The 22,990-nt window shown below is 48.0% G+C and overlaps 1 protein-coding gene across 1 annotated transcript in view; it reads left to right on the plus strand.

Moving 5' to 3' along the window:
- Hip1 (huntingtin interacting protein 1) overlaps positions 1 to 22,990 on the plus strand; it is a 137,368-nt gene that overhangs the window by 31,731 nt on the left and 82,647 nt on the right. The gene's annotated exons all lie outside the window — the stretch shown is intronic.

Raw genomic sequence — 22,990 nt, forward strand, 5'->3', positions numbered from 1 at the left:
TGATTGATTGATTGATAGGATCTCACTATGTAGCCTTGGCTTGGAGCTCTGTGTAGACTAGGTTGGCCTCAAACTCTGCTTGCTGAGTGCTGAGATTTATCCCCAATGCCCAGATATTTTAAAAATATACAGAAAACTGAAGAGCTTTGTGTTTAGGAAAACTAGATTCCTTTCCTCCAGCAAGGTAAAGAGGAAGGGGCTGGAGAGGTGGCTCAGTGGTTAGGAGTGCTTGCTACCCTTACCAAGGATCCTGGTTCGGTTCCCTGTACCCACATAGCAACTCACAACTGTCTGAAACTGTCTGAAATACTTGAAAGGATCCCATGCCCTCTTCTGGCCTCCTAGGGTACTGCATGCTTGTGGTGGAGGCAAATACTCATATACATACATTTAATACAAATGTATACATACATACAAATACTCATAAATAAATACATTTTTTAAAGATAAAGGAAAGATACGGGCAAGAGAATTCAAATAAATCCATTTGGATGTTATTAAAAGTGTGGGGTTGCCGGGCAGTGGTGGCGCACGCCTTTAATCCCAGCACTTGGGAGGCAGAAGCAGGTGGATTTCTGAGTTCGAGAGTTCGAGGCTAGCCTGGTCTACAGAGTGAGTTCCAGGACAGCCAGGGCTACACAGAGAAACCCTGTCTCGAAAAACCAAAAAAAAAAAAAAAAAAAAAAAGTGTGGGGTTGGCTGGAGAGATGGCTCAGCAATTGAGAGCACCGACTGCTCTTCCAGAGGTTCTGAGTTCAGTTCCCAGCAACCACATGGTGGCTCACAACCATCTGTAATGGGATCTGATACCCTCTTCTCATGTATCTAAAGACAGCTACAGTATGCTCATATTACTTTTTAAAAAGTGTAGGGCTGAGGATATTGCTCAGTGGGTAGAGCACTTGCCCAGCTTACACAAAGCCATATATTCATTCCCCAGCACGGCATAAACCATACATATGTACTGCTCTTCCAGAGTCCCAGAATTCAGTATCCAGGACCTCTCTCAGGAGGCTCACAACTACTTCAGCTTCAGGGGCTCCAGCGCCCTCTTCTGGACTCCATGGCACCTACACTCGTGCACAAACTGCGTTCACACATATACACATAAATAAAAATATTTCAAAAACAAATAGTTCTGCTTCCATCTAGGACGTGAGGGCGGATCATTCAGCAGAAACGGTACTTCTCTTTATCTACCGTATACATATAGTTGGGGGAAATGGTACGTCCATTTATATGTAGTTGGGAAATAGAAAAACCAGTGTGTGTTGGTTTGTATACACACATTGGATACGCGGTATAAAAACATGTGGAGAAATGATAAACAACACGTTCAAGATCATGGTCACAGCTGGGTGTGGTGGCACACACCTGTAATCCCAGCTCTCGGGGCGCTTGCAGTCGGAGGATCATGAGTTAAGGCCAGTTTGTGCTACAGACTGAGACCTTCTCTCAAAACACAAAAGGAAACAACAGCAGAAAGAGAACAGTCCCATTTGAGGTGTTGATGTAACAGTAAAGAGAGCCGGGCGGTGGTGGCGCATGCCTTTAATCCCAGCACTTGGGAGGCAGAGGCAGGCGGATTTCTGAGTTCGAGGCTAGCCTGGTCTACCGAGTGAGTTCCAGGACAGCCAGGGCTACACAGAGAAACCCTGTCTCAAACCCGCCCCCCCCCCCCAAAAAAAAAAAAAAAAACAGTGAAGAGTCAGAGGAGCTTCACAGATAGCTCAGCTCTGTGGAACAGGGCAGGATGTTAAATTTGGCTTGTTTTTAGATTCTATTTATTTTAAATTACGTGTCTGCATCCCTCTGAGTGTATGTGTGCACGTGAGTACAGGTAACCAGTGGAGACCAGAAGAAGGTGTTGGATCCCCTGGAGCTGGAGTTACAGGCAGTTGTGTGATAAGGGTACAGTGACCTGAACTCAGGTCCTCGGCCAGCACCGTGCTGCTCTTAACCTCTGAGCCATCTCCCCAGTCCTCAGATGTTAGGATTTGATGCTGATACTTTGGGTTAGAGATACAGCTAGCTCCGATGGTAGTGTGCCTACCACCATGTCTGCAGCCCCAGGGTTCAGCCCTAGGCCAGCATAACCAGCCGCGGTAGCGTAAGCCTGTGATTCCAGCACTCAGGAAGTGGAGGCAGGAAGATCAGAAGTTCAAGGTTATCCTTGGTTACTTGAGATTGTCAAAAGAAAAAGAAAGTAACAAAGAAAGAAAGAAAGACAAATTAAGGAAGGACTCAGAGCAGCTGAAGCAGAGGAATGGGGTGCAGGAAGGCTGGAGGATGCAGTTGCAGGGACTGGAATCATTTAAAAAAATTATCACGTTTTCATTTAATTTTTTGGACCATGGGTAGAGTGGAATTTGTATATACCACTGCCCGGCACGTGGGTCCTGGGATTGAACTCCGGTCATCAGACTTGGCAGCAGGCACCTTTACCTGCTGAGCTAGCTCTTCAGCCCTGGGATTAAAAGCTCTGGCACATGCCAGGTGCAATGATACATGCCTTGAATCCCAGTACTCAGCAAGTAGAAGCCAGTGGATCTTTTTGACTTTGAGGCCATCCTGGTCTACATGGCAAGTTGCAGGACAGAAGCAAGCTCTGACACAGAGTCTTGGAATTCAGAAGGAGACAAATGTGCATGTGCTCAGTCATAGGAGTGTCTTTCTATTGTATGTGCCCATGGCCAGGACGGTGAGCTCTCCTCTCAGCTGCTTCTCTCGGAGACTCTGCAAACAGCACACCGCCAGCTGCATGTTGAAGGTTTCTGCTCAACGCACATGCAGTTTCTCTGCAAAGCGCAGGAGATTTATAGTTCTAGAAGACTCGGTCTAATCATTAGCCAACTACTAGGTTAATGCAGGAAAGACGTCACTAGCTACACATGACCTGGAACCCAGACTTTCCTTAGTGACTGGGAAAGTCATTAAGGAAATAGCAGCTGAAATATGAAGCCCTTCCCAGAGGGCAGAGCTTGGTTTCGGGGTTGCTGATGAAATGCCTGGGTTTTAACAGCAAGTATAAGCCATGCAGAGAAACCACGGGAGAAGGGCAGCTGAGATGGCTCAGGAGGCAAAGGTGCTTGCTTCATGACATAGCTCCATCCAGAGAACTCATGTGAAGGGGAAAGGAGAGAATTAACTCCTGAGACTTGTCCTCTGATCTCCACATGTGTACTATGGCACACACGTGAGTGTACACATGCACACACATGCTCACATGCAGTTATTTTAAAAGACCCTGTCCCCAATGAAGCCTAAAAGTTCAAATGACTTGACAACTACTTTGAATTGGCTGTTTAATTTAAGGATTGATTGGTTTTGAGACAGTATCTCCTATAGCCCAGGCTAGCCTTGAGCACATTAGGTAGCTAAAGATGACCTTGAGTTTCTGATATTCCTGCTTCTGCCTCAGGGCTGGGATTGTGTGTGTGGGGGGTATGTGTGTGTGTGTGTGTATGTGTGTGTGTGTGTGTGTGTGTGTGTGTGTTTGTGTGTAGAGCCTGTGGCATCAGACATGCCAGACTACCAACTAAGTTATGTCCATACTGGCATTTTTTGTCTCTGTTTGTTTGGACAGGGTCACCATGTGTAATGTAGATCAGGCTGCCCTGAGATCTCTCATCTTTGTCCTGTTGAGTGCTGGGATTAAAAGGTGAGAGTGTGCCATTACATCTGACCCCAAATCGACTATTTAAAGTATTTAAAATAGCCAATTTGGGAGTTGGCATGTGTTTCTTATGAAATCAAACTGACTGAGTAGTCTAGAATTGACGTTGTATTTTGCAACTGAAATTTAACTGTGACTTGGGACGGCGCCAAGGCATTTGCCACGCGTAAGACAAGACTCAGCACAATCTAAATGAATTTTAGAGTCTTTGCATTTGAGATCTTACTCAGCCTCTCTGACAGCCTTACAAAGTGAATTTTGATGTCTTTTTGTTTTTTAAAAGTGTGTGTATATGTATACACACATATAAAAGTATATATGTATATATTAAATATATTTACACATTATATATACCCACTATGTATGTTTATACATATATACACACACATACATCCACTTGTTCATTCATACATACATACATACATGCATGCCTGCATTCTCTCTTTCCATCATGTGGGTGAAGGGATTGAACCCAGGTCCTCAGGCCTAGTGGCAAGCACCTTTACTTGGTGAGCCGTCTCAATGGCCTAAATTGTTTTGTTTCCATGCTGGGATTTATGCACAGAGCTAGAGGGGTCTTGGTGGTTAGCCTTTCCCTCAGTAGCCTGAACTCACACCTCAGAGCCCTCACTTTCCTCCCATCATTATCTGTGAAGTAAGTGGAAAACTTTGGGTTTATTCCAGAGCAGGTTGGCAAGGCGCCATGATTTCCAGAAAGTCTATTTTATAGCCTGCCTATGATACTTGCCCGTTCCTGTGTCTATTTAAATAATGTTTTACCATTAATCATATTAATTTTAGAAAAGCTATTTCAGAAACAGTTTCAAAAATTGCCACGGTTACCAGTTTAAAGTCTTTCTTTCCAGCGTCTGCCTATAAATACCCTGCCTATAGATACAGCTGCACTCATGCATATGCACGCACGTATATATTCATACCGCTGTATGAGCTTGTACTCACACTCTATAAATGGGTTTCTAGTCTGCTTCCTCGCCTCCTGAGGTATTGTGAGGCTCAGAATAGCATCACGGTGAAGGGTAATTGGGCCTCGGAGCCAGAGCGCAACACCCTGTTCATTGCGCACCTTTGGGAATTATTAAACCCCTTGGTAGCTGGGTTTTTTTTTCCTGATCCTAGCAGATCTCTGCTGTTCTCCCCCCGCCCTCTCCATTTTTTTCTATGTGTATGGGGGGAGGGGTACATGTTGGATGTAGAGGTCAAAGGACAGCTTAGGGGGTTGGTTCTCTCCTTCTGCCATATGGGTTCTGGATATAAAACTCAGGTCCTCAGGCTTAGTGGCAAACACTCTTGCTCGCTGTGTCATCTCACTGGCCCCAGTGACCTCTCTGTTCTTAGGGTCAGAAGCTGCTCCTTGTCTGTTTCTCCTACAGGCCAGCAGGCTTCTTTGTCTTCAAACTATCTTTTCTTTGTTTCTTTGTTCCTCTCTTCCTTCCTTTCCTCCCCCTCTTCCTCTTTTTCTCTTCCTCTTCCTGCTCATATAGATCCTCTCTCTCTTTCAAAAAAAAAGCAAAAATCAAAAAATAAAATAAAAAATAAACCTACCATGTGGGGGACCATGGAAGTGGCTCAGATAAGTCACCTGCCATGATGATGGAAGGAGAGAGTGAGCGTTCTCCACAGAGTTGTCCTCTGACCTCCACTTGAGTGCCGTGCTCCTGTGTGCACAAGTGCGTGCACACACACACCTAAACAAGTCCATGTTTTGAACAAACTATAACAAGGCTGTTGATTGGGTTAAGTTGGAAGAAAGGGAGGAGATATCAGGAATAGGTTGGGATCAAGTTTACTCCCCTCTTCTGCACATGTGGCATGGTGTCAGATGCATGATGGGACTGGGCAGTTTTGCAAAACTAACAATATGAAAATGTTGGTAGCCAGGCAATGGTGGCGCACGCCTTTAATCCCAGCACTTGGGAGGCAGAGGCAGGCGGATTTCTGAGTTTGAGGCCAGCCTGGTCTACAGAGTGAGTTCCAGGACAGCCAGGGCTACACAGAGAAACCCTGTCTCGAAAAACCAAAAAAAAAAGAAAGAAAGAAAGAAAAAAGAAAAAGAAAGAAAGAAAGAAAGAAAGAAAGAAAGAAAGAAAGAAAATGTTGGTAAAATGAAGCTAAGTGACAGCCATCATCTGGGTCAGACTTGTTGGTCCCAGCTGGTTTTGAGTGGTCTTGCATTGTTACCACTTGAGCAGTCACAGGATGCCCTACCATGATGCAGGACACTGATTGGCACAGCCTGGAGTCATCAAGACATTTTCCCACTATGGCAGTGAGCCTACTTCTCCTCATCACTCACCCACTCCTTGCCATCCATGATGATTAGTAGATTGGTAGACCCTAGACTCAACTGTTACTCTGGACATGCCTGTTGATTGCAGAAATTGGGATTGAGAAGACTGGCCCACTCTGGGCAGCACCAATCCCTAGCCGGGATCCTTGATCCTTGACTGTATGAATAGACAAAAGATCTGAGTGGCAGCATGCATTCACCACTCTGCTTCCTAAGAATGTGTTTCAAGCCCTGCTATCTTGACACTGCTTCCACATGGACTGTGCCCTGAATCCAAAGAAACCCTTTCTCCTCTAAGTTGTTTTTGTCACAGTGACTTGTTACAGCATCAAGAAGAGAAAGTGGGACACTATCTTAAAAAATTTCTCAGCTGGGCGGTGGTGGCACACGTCTTTAATCCCAGCACTTGGGAGGCAGAGGCAGGTGGATTTCTGAGTTGAAGGCCAGCCTGGTCTACAGAGTGAGTTCCAGGACAGCCAGGGCTACACAGAGAAAACCTGTCTCAAAAAAAAAAAAAAAAAAAAAAGAAAAAGAAAAAGAAAAAAATTCTCCCACAGTCGCTTTTCAGGAGCCCTTTTCTCTCTGATCTTCCTTCCTTCCTCATTCCCCTCCTGCTTCTTAGTATCGGTTGGGAGGAGACCTTCCAGTGTGGGGCTCTTCTCCATTTCTGATTTACATAACTAGAAATTTAGGGGAAAAAAATCCCTGCTACTCCTGGAGCCTCCAAGGACTAGACTTGGCCACCTTCCTGGACCTAGAATTAAATAAATGGAGGTGAAAAGCAAAGAGAAGATCGTCAGTTGGTACGTAGTGGAAAGAGAGGAGATAAAAGGGTCTGTTGGCCAGTGAGCTCCAGATGGTTGCCACCCACCCAGCTCCAGAGTTACGGATGTGTCCGGCTTTTAAATGTTTGCTAGAGATCATAACTAGGGTCCTGGTGCCTTCAAAGCAAGCACTTTTCCTACCGACGGAACCATCTCTCCAGCCCCCAGAGCTGAGGCAACTACTGAATTCCTGTTATAATTCATGGCTGCATGGTGTCATTACACAGTCCTCTCTGAGTCCCCTTCTCCCTCTAAGCCTGGGTCACCTCCTCATTCTCTCCTCAAGCCCTCTTTCTGTCACCCATCCTCCACCACCAGGGTCCATCCTCCTAGGTCCTCCACCCACTCCCACATGCAAATGTTCCCTTCTTTAGAAGCCTTACTGCCTTCTCTGGAATTTTCCATCTCCCAAGGAGCTTCCTGTGGTTCTCCACCCATCTCCTCCATCACTCATCCAGGGGAGGTGAACAAAACTTACAGTGTTTTTCCTCCCTCCCTCCCTGACTTCTTGTGTTTCAGGGTGTGACCAACACTTCCTTACTGTAGGGCTGTCTGTCCCATAAATATGTCTTAAATATGTCTGACGCTGGAAGCTTGAACCAACAACATCTGCCTACTCGGGTTGAACCAGACTTCTTTCTTGCCCCAGGCAAGGCACTCTGGCGTTTGCAGAGACCCCCACATGCTACTATGAGCTATAACCCCTCCCACCATAGTCAACCGTATCCTCTCCTCCAATTCCATTCCTTCCTCCCTGCCCCACCCTGTACCCCATCCCGTATCCACCCCTGTGCCTTCAGTATTTGGAGCAAACGGTAATCTGCAAGACCGTGATACTACAGGATCCCCCTTAAACAACCAGTATCCCATTCATAAAACTCTTCTGTTTGATGGCAGAAATGAGAGAGAAGAATCCTTCAGTGGAGTGCCGGGGATGTGGCTCAGTGGTGCTGTCTTGCCTAGCCTGTGAAAAGCTCTTGATTTTACACCCCCCATACCCTAAATAAATAAAAGGGAATAAAAAAAATTGGAGCAATTAATGGAACCTGAGGGAGGGAGAGACATTTCCTCCTGTAGTGTAGACACTAGTAAGCTACCCACACTCCACCCTTCACCCATCCCTGTAAGCAACGGAGTTAAAATAAATCACTGGATGAGCGAAAGGGGAGGGAGGAGGCTTGCAGGTAAAAGGAGGAAAGGTGGTTAGTTTAGCAGAGCAAGGGGGAGGGGGAGATGGACAAGAGAGGGTTACGGGGGTGAACATGACCAGCGTACATTCTACAGATAGAAGAAAATAGCATATATATGAAACCTGTTGTTGCAGGGTGTGGTGGCTCACAGGCAGGTGACTCTGAGTCTGATGCCAGGCCGGTCTAAATAGACAGTTCCAGGGCAGCCAAGGCTACGTAGCAAGACCCTATCTCATACCGATGAGCAGGGCGGGAGAAATGTCTCTGTGGTTAAGGTTACTCACATCTCTTCCAGAGGACTGAGGCCCCATCCCCAGCACCCATAGGATAGCTCACAATCATCTGAAATTCTAGTTTCAGGGGATCTGAATTCCTCTTCTGGCCTGTGAGTGCACCGGGCACGCATGTGGTACACAAACACATAGGCAAAACCTCATATATGTCAAATGAATAAAATCATAATTGGGCACGGTGGTACGTGCCTTTGATCCCAGTGCTTGGGAGGCAGAGGCAGGTGCATTATTTCATTGGGGCCAGAGGTCAGCCCCTCTACATGTGAGTTCCAGGCTATCTGGAGATCTACGTAGTGAAACAGTGTCTGGGGGCGGGTGGGGTGGGTAGAGAGAATGGCAAACAAAATAAACTCACTATTATAGATCATTAGGATATGCTAATAAAATACCTAAAAAGGGGGTGGGGATTAGCCCTTTCAGATGAGCAATAAAAGCATTGAGCGTTTGCTAAACAGAGTAACGCCCCGTAATCTTCACTGACTTTAGCTGACTTCATGACTTTTCTACCCCAGGCCTTCCGTGGCCTTTATTCTCATATTGTACCCAGTTCCACTGTGCTGTTTGCTTATTTCTTTTTAAGAACATTTATTTCTAAGCGCATTTATATCTTGCCTGCACGTGTGCCTGAGCGAGGGTCCCAGACCCTCTGGAACTGGAGCTACAGGTGGCTGTGAGCTGCCATGTGGGTGCTGGGAATTGAACCCAGGTTCTCTGGAAGAACAGCCGCTCTTAGCCGCTGAGCCATCTCTCCAACCCACTTCTTTATTGACTTAGATGGAGGCCATGCTATGTAGTCCAGGTTAGCCTCAAATACCTCTGTTCAAGGGTTCCTCCTGCTTCAGCTTCCCGGTCATCAGGACTGGAAGGTGTACCAGCTCTGCCTGGCTCCAGTCACATTTTTTTTTTTGTCATAGTTTAGAACTCAGGACCCCATGTGTGCAAGGCAAACACTTTGGCAGCTGAGCTATCTGCCCCAGTCCTCAATGAATACTGGGCTAGAGACACGACCCATCAGTTAAGAGCACTTGCTGCTCTTCCAAGAGGACCTGAGTTTGGTTTCTGGCACCTGTGTCGGGTTGCTCACAACTGCCTTTTACTCCAGCTCGAGGGGAACAAACCCCTTTGACGTTGGTGGGCACGTGCACACACGTGTGCACACCTCTCCCACGTACTCACAATTAAAAATAATAAAAAATAAATCTTGGCAATGATATCACTGGCTGTGCTAATTAGCATGTGTGGCGTTTAATTAAAAAGTCAGCTAGCTTATGAAATTCTAGCTTCATTAGAGAGTTTTATGAGTACTTTACACACATTCACTTTCAGTCTCAAAACAACCCTCAGAGGTAGCTATCACTGTCAGCTCTTTTTTGATGAGAAAGACTGAGGTGGCAGTGGAGACTCAAGGCTTCCAGTTTAAGTTTTTGTTTGTTTGTTTGTTTGTTTGTTTTTTAATATGTATGGTGTGATGGTTTGTATATGCTTGGCCCAGGGAGTGGCAGTATTAGGAGGTGTGGCCTTGTTGGAGTGAGTGTGTCAAGGTGGGTGTGGGCTTTAAGACTCTCATCCTAGCTACCTGGAAGTTAGTATTCTGCTAGCAGCCTTCAGGTGAAGATGTAGAACTCTCAGCTCCTCCTGCACCATGCCTGCCTGGATGCTGCCATGCTCCCACCTTGATGATAATGGACTGAACCTCTGAACCTGTAAGCCAGCTCCAATTAAATGTTGTCCTTATAAGAGTTGCCTTGGTCATGGTGTCTGCTCACAGCAGGAAAACCCTAACTTAAGACACATGGGTATTTTGCTTGCATGTACGTCTGCGCATCACGTACTTGCTCTGCCCACAGAAGCCAGAAGCACAATCGCATTAGACCTCTAGGAACTGGAGTTACAGACGGTTCTTAGCCACCATGAGGGTGCTGGGAAGTACGCCCCGGTCCTCTAGATGAGGAACCTGTACTCTTAATCACTGAGCCCTCTGTTCAGCTCCAGGGGCTTCTGGTTTACAGTCTTCTTGGTCTTTGAAACTATAGGATGTATTTCCTGTATGAGGGTCCTTAAAGACCCTATTACCTTTTCTCACCTCCCCTTCCCTCCTCCACCACACCCTTCCTATCCCCCCTCCGCTTCCATCCTCTCCCATCTTATCCTCCTCTTTCTTCCTTCCTTCCTCCCTCCCTCCCTCCCTCCCTCTCTCCCTCTCTCTTTCTTTTCCTCTCTCTCTCTCTCTTTTTCTTTCTTTCTCTCTCTCTTTTTCTTCCTTCCTTCCTTCCTTCCTTCCTTTCTTTCTTTCTTTCTTTCTTTCTTTCTTTCTTTCTTTCTTTCTTTCTTTCTTTCTTTCTTTCTTTCTCTCAGACAGGCTTTCATATAGCCCAGGCTAGCCTCAAACTGGCTATGTCCTTGAGGTCAACCTTGAGCTCTTAATCGTTAAACCTCCACCCCCCCAAGTGTGCACAGGTGTGCACCACCACACCAGACCTCTCTTTTTAAGACAAGGTGTCATTGTATAGCCTCGGCTGGATTCGAACCCAGCTGTCTTCCTGCCTCAGCCTCTTGACTGCTGGAATGGCAGCAGTCCTCCCTCCTCCTTTCCTCCTTTTCATGCAGGCCTGTGCTCCCAGCCGCTCCCAGCACGGTCTACCTGCAAGAGCAGCTGCATCTTGCTAAGTGGTTTTTGTACAGAGTCCATGTTGAGACTCTTAAAAAAAAAAAAAAAAGAAGCCCAGGGGCTGAACTTGAAGCTAAAAATAACCTAGGATCAATTTAGGGACGGGGCTTGTCTTCTTTCTATTCTCTCTCCCCCAGGGCCTGTGAATTGCTGCTGTTTGACGGCTGGGCTGGGCTGGCTTCCTGTAAAGATATAATAATATGGAATTACCCTGGCTGGTAGCCTCCCCAGGGCAAGGGTGCTCACACCGCAGCATCTCTGAGCTGGAGCCGCTGTCCTCTTTTGATCCACACTTGTACTCACGTATCTCTACCTCTGACATAACTGAGGCTGCTGTTATGGTCCACTATCAGCCAAGCAAGCAGGAGGATCACCCGTTCTAGGGTAGCCTGGACTAAATACTCACACCCTGTAAACAGATGAAATAGCTGGACAGAGGTATGATCCTGGACATTGCCTCTTAAGGAAGAGCCCTTGAAAAACTCTCTTAGAAGTTGCGGCTCATTGCTTCTGGGCTGGGCAACCAAGGAGCTTCAGGACTGCTGCCTGCCGGGAGGACCCCACTCAGGCTGAGGGCCAGGCAGGACCAAGGAGCGCCAACAGACTTGGGTCCTTGGCTGAGGTTTCCAGGCTGGTTGCTGACTAGGGGCTATGCTTGACTGGCTCCCAGCTCTCTCTGTGTATTTAATGTCCCCTTACCACTGCTGGCCACCCACATCCCACACAAGAAGACTTTCAAAACCCCACTTTTTTGCATCATAGAACCTGATGGTGTTAACATCAGAAGAACAGGCCTGTGCTGCTTCCCTGCGAGGTCTGCCTTGCAGGACTCTCAGGGGACGGAAAGGGCCTTTCCCAATAGCTTAGCCATTTGGAAATTGTCACCAAAGGCCTTGGCTGCCTATATTTTGGCATTATAAAGGTGCGAAAGAGATCTCTTAGGGGCAAAGAGTTTAGAGATCTTCATTTACAGCTTACACACAGTCTGTGATTAATGAATGGAAAATTCCAGGAGGAAACTTGGAAATTCCCATTGTAGGAGAAAGGGAAAAGGAAGTCCCACACATCCTCCTCTCCTGTACCCATTGGCTTCAGCCAAGAGCAGGTTAGGTTCCTGAGTCTTAGCTCTAGTTGTTGAGTTGTTCCTTGTGTGGGCTTTAAGTGCTGGGGGCATGGCTCAGTGGTAGAGCCCCTGCCTAGAATCCCCCAGTGAGGGGCTGGGGGCGTGGCTCAGTGGTAGAGCCCCTGCCTAGAATCCCCAGTGAGGGGCTGGGGGCGTGGCTCAGTGGTAGAGCCCCTGCCTAGAATCCCCCAGTGAGGGGCTGGGGGCGTGGCTCAGTGGTAGAGTCCCTGCCTAGAATCCCCCAGTGAGGGGCTGGGCGCGTGGCTCAGTGGTAGAGCCCCTGCCTAGAATCCTCCAGTGAGGGTCTGGGGCCGTGGCTCAGTGGTAGAGCCCTTGACGTGAATTCACTAGTATAGGGCTGGATTTTTATTCCTAGCACTGAAAAGAGGAAGAGAGAGAGAGAGAGAGAGAGAGAGAGAGAGAGAGAGAACACCAGAACATCCAAGAAAGCTTTTCTCCCAGCATTGACTGTATGTCACAATGTCCTGAAGTAACTCTAAAATGCTGGTGCCTAGTCTGTCCAGAAATATCAGAAACCCTTGGGTAGGACCAATGTCTCAAAAGACTGCAATGTAGAGGCCAATTTTTTTGTCCGGACTGGGATCCAGCGTTACCCTGAATGCCGTTTTCCTATGACCTTTGGATTTACTGAGGCCTGGAAGCCAAGCGGCATAGGCTTTATGAGCCGAGCATGGGGAAGGCGGACACAAGCGGATGCCTGGAGCTCAGCAGCCAGGCAGTCTAGCACCTTGTGAACCTCAGGCCAGTGAGAGACCTTGTCTCAAAAACTAAGGTAGGGGTCTGGCAGGGCAGCTCACACCTTCAGTTCCAGCGTTCAGGAGGCAGAGGGAGGCAGAGTTCTCTGTGAGTTCTAGGCCAGTTTGGGAAATATCATGAAACCGTGTCTCTAAATAGATACATAAAACAAAAATAAGGTGGACAGTTAGTTGTCTTAGGGTTTCTATTGCTGTGATGAAACACCATGACCAAAGCACTGGGGAGGAAAGCGTTCATTTGGCTCACACTTCCACATCACTGTTCATCACCAAAGGAAGTCAGGACAGGAACTCACACAAGGTGGAAACCTGGAGGCAGGAGCTGATGCAGAGGATGTGGAGGGGTGCTGACTGGCTTGCTCCTCATGACTTGCTCAGCCTGCTTTCTTTTAGAACCCGGGACCACCAGCCCAGGGGAATGGCCCCGCCCACACTGGGATGGGTCCTCCCATTGATCACTAATGAAGAAGATGCCCCACAGCTGGACTTTACGAAGGCTTTTTCTCAGTTGAGATTCCCTCCTCTCTGATTACCCTAGCTTATGACAAGTTGACAGAAAACTGGCCAGTGCAACATGGTTTGGCGAACAACACACAAGGTTAACTTCTGGCCTCCATATGCATGAACAACCCCCCCCCACACACACACACACATGCACCCTCCCCAAACATACAGACAAGAAAATATTGAGGCTGAGTCCTCTGGGTTAATACACACTATAGTGGAGACCAGAAGAGAGACACTTGGAATTCCTCAGCTGTCCCTCCTAGGAGCCAACCATCCCTTTGCCAGAGTAGGAGGCCATACTTCCAGACACAGTATGTCAATGACTGTGCCACTAGGTTCCTGGAGGCCCCAGACTGACCTTCACCATGATAGCTGAAGAGCACTTAACCTTTGCTGGCTCCGAGTGATGTTTCAATCCTCTTCTCAATACTCATTGATGCTGAAGCTCTCCCAGCCTTCCCTGGGGACAGCTCTGACATCCCCAGCTGGAGCCCAGAGAGTGCCCCCAGGACACACCTGTCTTTGCTGATGGCCTTGCTCCCAAAGAACAGACGAATTGTCAGCAGAATGTGATTGGAGACTTTCCTGGCCTGAGTTGACCAGTGGAGGCAGGGTGATAGATAGGGCCACACGGACACATCCTGGCATGCCACAGTGAGAGAGCATCCTCATCCCGTGGCAAAGTACGGCTACACAGACCTCATTGGTTTTCAATACCTGTAACTAGGCTTCTTTGTTTAATTGCTGGTGTTCTGTATGTGAACGTATCACACACGTATCTAGAGGCCAGAGTTCACTGACAGGCTGCTAATCTCAGCACTCCTGAGGCGGAGGCAGGAGCATCTCTATGAATTCGAGGTCAGTTTGGGCTACATGTCAATTTCCAGGACAGCCAGGGATATGTGTGTTTGTGTGTGTGTGTGTGTACATGTTTACACGTCCATGCTTCAGTGCTTTTGCAAGCCGGTTCTCTCCCTTTACCATGTGGGATCTGAGGAATCAAATTCAGGCCATCAGGTTTGGCAGCAAGTGACATTCCCCACTGAATGGTCCCCTGCCCTTCAGCTTGCTTTTTTGAGGCAAGGTCTCTCACTGAACTTGGAACTTCCTGAGTAGGTGGGACTCAGTCCACTGAGCCCCAGGGATCCTTCTGTCTCCACCTGCCCAGCTCCTGGATTACAGGCACGTGCTGCAGTACTGGACACTGGGTCTCATGTAGCCCAGGCTGTTCTCTAACTCACACTAGCTAAGAGGTGACTGTCAGAAGCCACCAAATCTTGAATGCTGGGATTATAGGCATACGCTGTGATGCCCTGTTTATGTGGTCCCAGGGATGGAACTCGGAGCTTCATGAGTGCTGGGCAAGCGCTCTATCAACGGAACTACGTCCTCAGCCCTGGAACTCCGTCTTTACTGAGCCGCCCTTGCCAGTACTTGGGTGCTGCCCTGCTAATGCCCTTGAGGGAGATTTGTGGAGTTTGCAGTCCTCTTTCCTGTTTGGTCCATTAGGCAAACAAAACACATATGGGGCTGTCCTTCCCTCAGATGATTGCTTGTGGCAGGTCACCAGGGGACCTGAGGCCCAGCACCTGCTGTGGGGTCAGCTCAGGACTCTGACCAGAACTACAGACTAGTGTCTGTCTTTTCAGGACCACAGAGGGTGACAAGCCAGGGAAGAGACATAGGCATTTGTCATTCTGAGTATGAGTCCAAGAAATCCAGGGACCAGCTGCCCCAAGAGCTGTTTAGCTCCACCCTCTTCCCTGCTATACGTGGTGACTAACCTTAACTGAATACGTGGTGAGGTTTAGAATCTTGTGTCTTGGGCCAGCAAGATGGCTGGGCTGGTAATTCAATCCCTGGGACACATGTTGTGGAAGGAGAAAAGTAACTTCTTCAGGTTATCCTTTGACCTTGACATATTCTCTCTGCCCTTCTCCCTTTCTCTCTCTGATATACACTGCACACACACACATGTGCGCACATGCACACACACACACACACGTCCACACACACAGACACAAACACACACAAATGAATTAAAATCTGCCAGGTGTGGTGGTGCACGCCTCTAATTCCCCAGCACAAGGGAGGTAGAGGCAAGCTTATCTCTTGAGTTTGAAGCCAGCCTGGACTCCGTGTAAAGTTCCGGGTCAGCCAGGGCTACACAGTGAGACCCTATCTCGAAATAAATAAATAAATAAATAAATAAATAATTAAATAATTAAATAAATAAAATATAATAAATAGAAATGTTGAGGTGTTTGCAGAGATGTCTAACTAGGGAGGAAAGACCGGCTCTGAATGCGGGCAGTAATATTTCACAGGTGGTTATGCAGGCCTTTCATCCCACACTTGGGCTGGCAGAGCTCTGTGAGGCCACCTGGTCTACAGAGCTAGGTCCAGGACAGCCAGGGTACACAGAGAAACCCTTTCTCAAAAAACAAACATACAAACAGGAAAGAAAACAAAAGAAAAGAAACAAAGAAAGAAATGAAGAAAAGAAAAAAGAGAAGGAAAGCGGACTGGGGACGTAAATCGGTGAGTACTTGCCTGGTTCACAAAGCTCCGAGTTCCGTCCTTGGCACCACACAACCTGGGCATGGTGGGAGGATCCCAGCACTCGGGAGGTGGAGGGAAAGGACCAGGAGTTGAAGGCTATCCTCAAGTGCATACCAATTTTGAGGGTCGCCTAAGTGACATGAGATGCTGTTTCAAAAAAAAGTCATACCCTGTGACTTTCCTCCAGCTGGGCCCCACCCTGCCTTTGGCCACCTTCCCTAATGGCATATTATGAATGCATTAAATGATTAATCCACTGATTAGGTCAGAGCCCTCAGGATCCATCTCTGGAGGCACCTCATAGACACACCCAGAGAGATCTTAACCAATCCCTAGGGTTATTTTTCTTATTCTTTCTCTCTTCCTTGCTTTTGTTTTCTTTGTTTTTCTTTTTTTTTTTTGGACAGGGTTTCTCTGTGTAACTCTGGCTGTCCTGGAACTCACTTTGTAGACCAGGGTGACCTCAAACTCACAGAGATCCATATGCCACCAGGCCCAGCTTTTTTAAAAGAAGATTTATTTTATAGCCGGTGCGGTGTCACGCACCTGTAGTTCCAGCACTCGGGAAGGAGAGACAGGCTTATCTCTGAGTTTGAAGCAGGACATCCAGGATTACACAGAGAAATCTTGTTTTTTGTTTTTTGTTTGTTTTTTTTTTTTTCTGGTTTTTCGAGACAGGGTTTCTCTGTGTAGCTCTGGCTGTCCTGGAACTCACTCTGTAGACCAGGCTAGCCTCGAACTCTCGAACTCAGAAATCCGCCTGCCTCTGCCTCCCAAGTGCTGGGATTAAAGGCGTGCGCCACCACCGCCCGGCTTGAGAAATCTTGTTTTAACAAACAAACAAACAACAAAGACTTACTGTATTATTTTATTTGTGTGTGTCTGTGCCATACATGTGTGTGCAGTGTGCAGGTGTTCACAGAGGCCAGAAAGGGGCGCAGATCCCCTGGAGCTGGAGTTCGTGGTACTTGTGAGCCAGTTGTTGTGGGTGCTTCACACTTCACACTCCACACTCCCGACAGAGCAGCGGCGAATGCCGCTAACCGCCGAGCTCTCTGCTCTTCCCTTACCCTTTCCTCTGTATCACCATCTCTTCCTTCTTTCCTAACTTTATATTTATGTAACTTGTTCTTGTGTGTCGTTTATACGCTGTGGCACCCGTGTGAGGATCAGAAGACAACTTTTCAGAGTCTGTTCTCTTCTTTTACCTACCCACGGGCTCCAGGGATCGAATTCAGCTTGCCAAGCCTTTCCAGGCAAGAGCCTTTATGTGATGGGCCATCTCTCCAACCTAGGTTGAATGTTTTGAAAAAAAAAAAAATGCCTCTAGTAGCCCAGGCTGAACTTAAACTCACTACGTAGCCAAAGATGATCTTGAATTTCTAATCCCCCTGCCTCTGCCTCCGGAGAGCTAGGATTACAGATATGTTCTACAATGCTGGGTTTATGTGACACCAGGATGGGCTTCATGCGTGCTAGGCAAGGACTCTACCCACTGAGCCACAACCTGGGCCATCTCTTCACTGCAAATATTAAAGCGTAGAATGAAAAGTTGATGAAACTTAAGGTGGGTGTGACAGTGCACACCTGGAACCCCAGCACCCTGGAGGCTGGTCAGGGGCTGGAGAGACGGTGGCTCCGTGTTTAACAGTACTGCCTGCTAGGACCTGGGTTTGATTCTCAGCACCCACAAGCGACTCACAACCACAAATAAACAGTTGAAAAAAGATACAAAAAACAAATCCAAGATGCTCTGGCCCATCCCTGCTTATCCCCAGGTTCCATGGTCACTGTTCCTTGAGCTCTCAGCAAGCATCGCTGGAGATTCATAACAGTGCATTCTACTGCAGCCTCACTGATACTCATAGGACTGAATGAGACAATAGACCAAAAGGTATTTTGTAAACACCGCAGCCCTGTAGAGAGCCTTATTTTTATTTTTTTATTTTTTATTATTTATTTATTTATTTTGTTTTTTCGAGACAGGGTTTCTCTGTATAGCCCTGGCTGTCCTGGAACTCATTCTGTAGACCAGGCTGGCCTCGAACTCAGAAATCCGCCTGCCTCTGCCTCCCAAGTGCTGGGATTAAAGGCGTGCACCACCACCACCCGGCGAGAGCCTTATTTTTAAAAATAACAATAGTTGCTAAAAATAGCGTAACAACTAAGGCTACAAGCCCTTCTACAAGCATTGTTTGATTACTAACAATTAAGTGTATTACTAGGAATTACTTAAATGTATCAACTCTACAGCAAAATGCTCTGCCCTGGCTTGACACTCAAGGCCATTGGTGTGGAATATGTAGGGTTAGGCTGCACAAATCTGGTCACCAGTAGGTGTCAGCCTCTACCAGGACACATCCCATGGTCTGTAGGGCAGCCTTCTCCCCTTTCTGTAAAACTTTCTTTTATGTGTAGTACTGAGGGTTTCACATCTGCTAGGAAAGCACTGTCACAGAGCCACACCCCCAGCCATCACACGGGGCTCCTAGGTAGGTGCTCTACCACTGAGCCACGCCCTAGTCCCTCCCTGGGGGATTCTAGGCAGGGGCTCTACCACTGAGCCACGCCCCCAGCCCCTCCCTGGGGGATTCTAGGCAGGGGCTCTACCACTGAGCCACGCCCCCAGCCCCTCACTGGGGGATTCTAGGCAGGGGTTCTACCACTGAGCCACGCCCCCAGCCCCTCACTGAGGGATTCTAGGCAGGTGCTCTACAGCCTAGCCACACCTCCAGCCCTCTTTATGCTGTTTTTTTGTTTTTGTTTTTGTTTTTTTACTTTGCCACAGAATCTTATTTAAATTGCTCCAGATGAGGAGTCTGGTGACGTGGAGGGGTGGGAGGCTAGGAGAAGGTAGACTACAAGGGTGGGAGAGGAGGTCGAAGCATTAAAGGACTTGGTACAACGTAAACCAAACTAGGATCTGCTTTTTATTTGAGGTAGGCCGATGGGAAATTGGAATTAAGTTATTGTAGAGAGAATGAGAGAGGAAGAGACTGCAGGCAAATGTGTAGATCACATGAACGGGTGTTTTTGTTTTACAATTTTTATTACATTGATTTACTTATTTCTATGCTTATTCATTTGTTGGTGGGGCCCATGCTTCGCACCTGTGCCACAGTCCTTGTGTGGAGGTCAGAGGCCAGCCTCCAGGAACCAACTGACTCCTTGTACCACGTGGGTCCCAAGGATCGAACTTAGATCTTCTGGGTTGTAAGCAAGTGCCTTTATGTGCTGACCCAGCTCAACCGCCCCCAGAAGCTGTTTTCTAAGGCACTCTGCACAGGCCTTGCCCCTGTACATGGAAGAAGGTGCATTCTTGCCCCAGGCTGAGATGACACCATAGAAAACATCATAGCCCAAGGGCAGTTTAGGCAAGCTTGGGCACTTGCTGGCCTTTGAGCAGTCTGTGCATTTCCAGTAACTGCTCTAAAAAAGCTGACCACAAGTTCAGTAGTTAAAACTTCAGAATTCTGGGGACACTGATATGGCTCAGTGGGTAAGGGTGCTTGCCAACAAACCTAATGAACTGATTCCTGCAAGTTTACACACACACACACACACACACACACACACACACGTGCGCACACACAAGTAAATGTAATAAAACCAGAAACAGCATCTTGTCTCCTCTTCTCATGGCTCTGGAGCCCAGAAAGTGGGAATTTATGTTACTAGGTCACAATCAAAGGTTTTGAATGAAAAAAATAGAAAGAAAAGGACGAGACTCCTAGGTCCTAGGTGTGGTGGAGGGTTATTATAGATCAAAGGGAGAGCATAGCCAGAGGCAGGGACACCTGACAAGAATCAATTGGGAGAGTCAAGAGTGGTCATGCCCCTCAGCCACAAGGAGAGAGGGGAGGGGAGGGAGTAGGTAGGAGGGGAGCCAGCTACAGGAACTCCGAGGCCCAAAGAGTGAAGACCAAGAGGGCAGGCAGGTAACCAAATGGTTGGATTATAAAAGGAGGGGCAGCCGGGGGAAGGGCAGCACAGCCCCCCCATCCCATCCCCCCAGAGTTCAGGGTAGTGGTGGGAGTTGCCAGTCATGGGTAGGGACTGAGGGGTGCAGGGAGAACCTGGTTACCAGTGTGCCCTTTGTAGGCACCTCAGCCATTTGTCCCAGGTTTGAAACTGTGTTGACTAGGGCTAAGGAAATGACCCAGTAGGTTAAGAGTGTTTGTTCCTCAAGCATGAAGACTCAAGTTCAAATCCTCAGTGCCTTTGTAGCTAGGTGCTGGTGCAGACCCTGTCATTGCAGCACTCTGGAGGCTTAGCAGTCTAGAGACTGCTGTGAATTCAAGGCCAGCCTGGGCTATCTATGTATAGTGAGTTCCAGGGTGGGGGAGGGGAGAGTGGGGGGGGGAGCCAGGAGTGGTGGTGCAGGCCTTTAATCCTATCACTCAAGGGCAGTTCCAGGCCAAGTTCTAGGTCAGCCAGGGCAATGTGGTGCCTGTATGAAAAATAATTAAAAATTAAAAAGCATTGCCTAACCCAGGCAGTGGTGGCACACGCCTTTAGTCCCAGCACTTGGGAGACAGAGGCAGGCGGATTTCTGAGTTCGAGGCCAGCCTGGTCTACAGAGTGAGTTCCATGACAGCCAGGGCTACACAGAGAAACCCTGTCTCAAACAAACAAACAAACAAACAAACAAACAAACAGCATTGCCTAAACTACTACAGGCATTTACAGCTGGACACAGAAACACATGCCTTTAATCTCAGCACTCTGGAGTCGGAGGCAGGTAGATCAAGGTGATTTTGAGGCCAGCCTGGTCTACATGGTGAGTTCTAAGCCAGTCAGGGTTGCACACCGAGACCTGTGTAAATTTAAAACGAATAAACAAAAACAAATCAGCATTTGTAAGAAAGAGACGGGAGAAACAGAACGACTACACAGAGCATGCAAGACCCAGTTTGAAAACAACAGAAGCCCACATTCAAATATAAAGGCAGCAGCTGTTGGGAATTCTTTATCTGTTAACCAATTCCAGGCTTAATAGTTTACAAACTTGCTGGGCGGTGGTGGTGCACTCCTTTAGTCCCAGCACTTGGGAGGCAGAGGCAGGTGGATTTCTGAGTTCCAGGACAGCCAGGGCTACACAGAGAAACCCTGTCTCGAAAAACAACAACAACAACAACAACAAAAAAGGAATAAAAAACAGTTTACAAACTTTGTTACTGTCCCTTGCTGTGGTAGCTCCCGGCTGAGCCACCCAGGCTACTCTGGAAACCCTGGTCCTGCCTTAGTGGCCAGAGGGCTAGGATTTCGGATAGGAGCCAGCACACCTAGCTCTGCACATAACTTCCTCCTTTAGATCACTCTGATTTTGTGCTCCCCCACCCACCACAGGCTTGCGGAAGAATGGCCCCAACTTCATAGATAAGAACTCTGATTCCAGGGGAGGGGTGCTGCTCACCCGCCCAGCAGGCTCCTTCCAGCAGGTACAGAGAGGCCCAGGGTCAGCTTCTTGGTAGTGAGTGGAGCCCCTCCCTCTTCTTTTGAAAATCTTGTCAAGCTCATCCTCAGCTACACAGAGTGCTTGAGGCCAGCCCTGGTTCTGAACCTGTCAGGGCTATTGGAGGCCTCTGGTCCCAGCACTGCAGATCTCTATGGGTTTGGGGCCAGCCTGGTTTATATAGAGACTTATAGGCCAGCTAGGGTCACATAGTGCAACCATCTCAAAAAAAAAAAAAAAGAAAGAAAGAAACCAAGGGTTAGAGAGATGGCTCAGAGGCTAACAGTACTGGCTGTTCTTGTCGCGGACCTGGGTTCAGTTCCTGGAACCCTTACTGTGTTTCACAACCATCTGTGGTTCACCCCCAATTCAAGGGAATCCTGTGTCATCTCCTGACCCCTACATGCATCAAGCGTGTCCATGGTACACATACATGCAGGCAAACCACATACATAAAATAATATAATTAAGCCATCGAAGGAGTTGGTGGTGGTTCAGGGAGAGGACGTTGTCAGTAAGGAGCTTGCCATGTAAACAGAGCTCTTGAATTCAGAATCGCAGAGCCTGTGTGAAGAGCTCAGCACAGCATCTATGACCCTTATGTTGGGGAAGTGAAGAGAGATTCCTGGAACTCACTGTCCTATGAGACAAGCCAAGTGAGTAAGAGACCCAGTGTCCAAAAAAAAAAAAAAAAAAAAAGGCAGAACCAGGCAGTTGTGGTGTATGCCTTTAGTCCTAGCCCTTGGGAGGCAGAGGCAGGGCGATCTCTGTGAGTTCAAGGCCAGCCTGGTCTACAGATCAAGTTCCAGGAAGGTCTGTTATCCAAGACCCTACATGATGAAAGGAGGGATCCGACTCTTGAAATTGTCCTCCGACCACCACGCTTGTGTTACGACACCGTGTGTTCATGTGCACAGAGACTAAAAAGAAGAAATGCCGGAGAGGGATTGAAGAGGATGTGTCCCCTCTGGCCTCCATCTTACCCCCCTCTCTATGCCCCGTCCATAAAAATACAAGGGTTTTTAAAGCAATATGCTCCAACCGTGGGCCTTCTCTGGAAGCCCTTTGAGACTTGGGTGGCGCTGTCCCTATTGAGGTTTATTACCAGGGGTCAATTCACTCTCCTCTGGGCCTGTTTCCTCCCTGGATAATCGCAGAGTTGGCCTAAGTGGACTGTCAGGTCCCTGGTGTCTTAACTACACGGCAAAGCGCGCTGCCTCTGATTTGGGAGGAATAAGATGGCAAGCTTTTGTCTCCTGGGAAACCTTACACCAAAGGAGCCTTTGCTAGGAATCCTGTGCTAGGCACCAGCCGTGCCTCGCAGAGCCCCCGGGGAGCCGGCCAAGGGCTTCTCTAAAGGATGGGAAGCTGATGGGCAGCGGCGTTGGGCTGTGAAGGTAGGGGTTCTGAGAGGGAATGGACTCCCAATTTAGAAGCCAGGAAACCTCTTCTCCGGAAAAGGGCAAGCTTTTGACCATTTGGGAGCAGGGGCTTGTCCCTAGAACGCTGGAGGGGAGAGAGAACTGGTACCATCATGCCCATTCGCCCATCTGTTTAGAGCCCCCAGCCCTGTATTGGAAGGCCCCTGGGGATTAGCCTCAGGATACC

This window comes from Grammomys surdaster, unplaced genomic scaffold (assembly GCF_004785775.1).
Source record: "Grammomys surdaster isolate TR1022 unplaced genomic scaffold, NIH_TR_1.0 166, whole genome shotgun sequence".
Taxonomy (NCBI): domain Eukaryota; kingdom Metazoa; phylum Chordata; class Mammalia; order Rodentia; family Muridae; genus Grammomys; species Grammomys surdaster.